Source organism: Octodon degus, unplaced genomic scaffold, assembly GCF_000260255.1.
Source record: "Octodon degus isolate 3935 unplaced genomic scaffold, OctDeg1.0 scaffold00109, whole genome shotgun sequence".
NCBI lineage: Eukaryota > Metazoa > Chordata > Mammalia > Rodentia > Octodontidae > Octodon > Octodon degus.
The window spans coordinates 5,455,732-5,458,093 of record NW_004524685.1 but is presented as its reverse complement, the minus strand read 5'-3'; the positions used below and the strand labels follow the sequence as shown (position 1 = coordinate 5,458,093).

The 2,362-nt window shown below is 38.1% G+C and overlaps 1 pseudogene; it reads right to left on the bottom strand.

The window, feature by feature from the left end:
• Nucleotides 1-936: 936 nt before the first annotated feature.
• Nucleotides 937-1,809, bottom strand: LOC111812020 (annotated as a pseudogene).
• Nucleotides 1,810-2,362: the final 553 nt, after the last annotated feature.

Sequence of the window (2,362 nt, the reverse complement as noted above, 5' to 3'; positions counted from 1 at the left end):
TCCACAGCAATGACCCTGTCTGCAACATGTGGCATTAACTTGCTCTCTTCTCTTCCCAGAATTTTATATTTGCATTAGTGCCTAGTTTCAAAAGGCTAGATTTCTTGGGGCAACATTTTTTAAAACCTCTCCAACTTCTATGGCAAGACATTAAGGCTAGTCATCTGAAGTTAACACAAGAAATTTATTTTTTAAAAAAACTGCCATCCAGATAATAAAAAGGGATTGGAATATTTGGCTAAAAGTTTCATAAATTACAAATAACTCATTTTAGGGGGCCAGGGAGATGGCTCAGTAGGATAAGCGCTTCCCTGGCAAGCACAAGGGTCTGAGTTCAATCCCCGGTTCCATGAAGAAAAAAAAACCTCACTTTTTCCCCTTAAATTCTGTGTTTAGGATTTCTTCTTCTCCAAGGTTTCATACCATCCAATAAACAGGTGAAGATCTTGTTGCATTTTTCTCCTACATGTAGTATTAAGTCTGTGAAAGTGGACTTTGTGGTTATATGTCACATCATGCAATTGGAATGCTTTTAAGTAAAGCTCCATATTCAGTACAGTGGAAACCAGGTGAGATTTCCCTTCAGCATCTATTTGAGTAACAGCTACCATAAAAAGCAAATCCAACTCATCTTCCCAATCCACAGTTTTGAAAGCCTCTTCTGGACAATCATCAAGAAGGTTAAAATTTTTCTTACCATCTGTCCAGAAGCTATAAAAATATTAATTTTGCTTTGTTGTTGTTGTTGTTGTTCTATCAACCAAAACTACAAAATCTTCAGAGCTCTGATGTGGAGAACTATCATTCTCTATTTCATTTAGCTTTAACTTTTTTATTTGATTTGGACCAGCATGCATTATTTCATTAGGACAAGAAAGAGCTCCAGTCAGATTCTAAATAAGAATAGTCTATCCTTGCACTACAGGGAAGTATCCTTCAAGGCACAAATATGGAAAACTTCTTCCCTCTCTGTTTTTCAGTACCAGGGATTGAACTCAGGGATGATGATGTAGTGCCAATGATGGTCTCCAGTCTAAGAAGCCTTTCTTGGGAATGAAACTCAAAAAGCAGTGATGGCCAGTCTGTGATTTTAATATTACATGCGATGCCAAAGGAAGTCTCTCCTCCATTTCCAGTAATCTTCCCACTCTGCATCTACACCCTAAGTCAAGCTTCTGCTGCATGAACTGTTCAATGATGGGTTGGAAGCTATAGAACCTGACTAGTCCTGAGTTGTCATAGTCCATGAGGCAACATGGCATCAGTAACGTTCCTGAAAATCCTTTTGTTGATCTTAGAAACCCTACAAGTGGAACACTGCAAGGCACAACAACAGTATCTACTTAAGGCCTGCCTGCCTGCCACAGCATTGCAAAACACTGCTCTGAGCTGACTTGATTGTCATGACTTCTTGGGGAGTATCTCAGCTCAGATACATGAGTTTGCAATAAGAAGTGACAGTATTTTTTCAAAGATTTTTATGCCACCCATGATATACAAACTAGCCGCTTATGAGTGGTCAGTGCTATAAATTAGGATTTATAATCTGATGGACTGGAAACTACATCCCCCATTAGACATTCCCATAGTAAAATATCCTCTGTTTTTTCTTACTTCAGACATCTTGGAGTCTCATGAGATTTTCTTGGTTCTGATGCAACACTGCTGACACAATTGATGACTGCCAGAAAATACTCCTCCTCTCTCACACACCATAGGTGACTAGGAATGAGTTGTTCAAACATCTTTAAATGTAATGCCCTCCTGGCACAGCAGTGCCTGCAGATGCCCAGATTTTTTTCTGTGCATCACACTTGTATCACACAGAGAGAACCCCAGGTACTATTGTATTCTTGACCCTTTAACATATTAACTATTGGCAGTAAATATTATGAACCTCATAATAATTCTTTTAGGAAGGCACAATTATTCCTACTTATAGGAAGGAAAACTGGGGCAGAGAGAATTTAAGAAATTGCTCATGATCACACCGTTAGCAAAGGTAATCCAAGAAATTCAGTGTGGAGACCAACTTTTAACTATCTTTCTTTAAAAAAAAGGAAAAGAAAATGTCAGAACCATACTTGCAAAGTATTAATCTTATAGCAGGAAGAATGATAAAGTAGGATAGGTGAACTGTAATAATTACTATCATGTGTTGAACATTTATTACCGGGGAGTCTAGGAAGTGTTTTACATACATTGTTTAACTTAATCCTTACAATTCTTTGGGCTCCAGTACAATTATCCCCATTTTTTTTTTTTACAGATAAGGTAACTAAGAGTCAGAGGCATTAATTAATGACACATCGACAAGTAACAGAGAAAGGGGAGGACTCAGACATGATCCAGGCTTGATGGG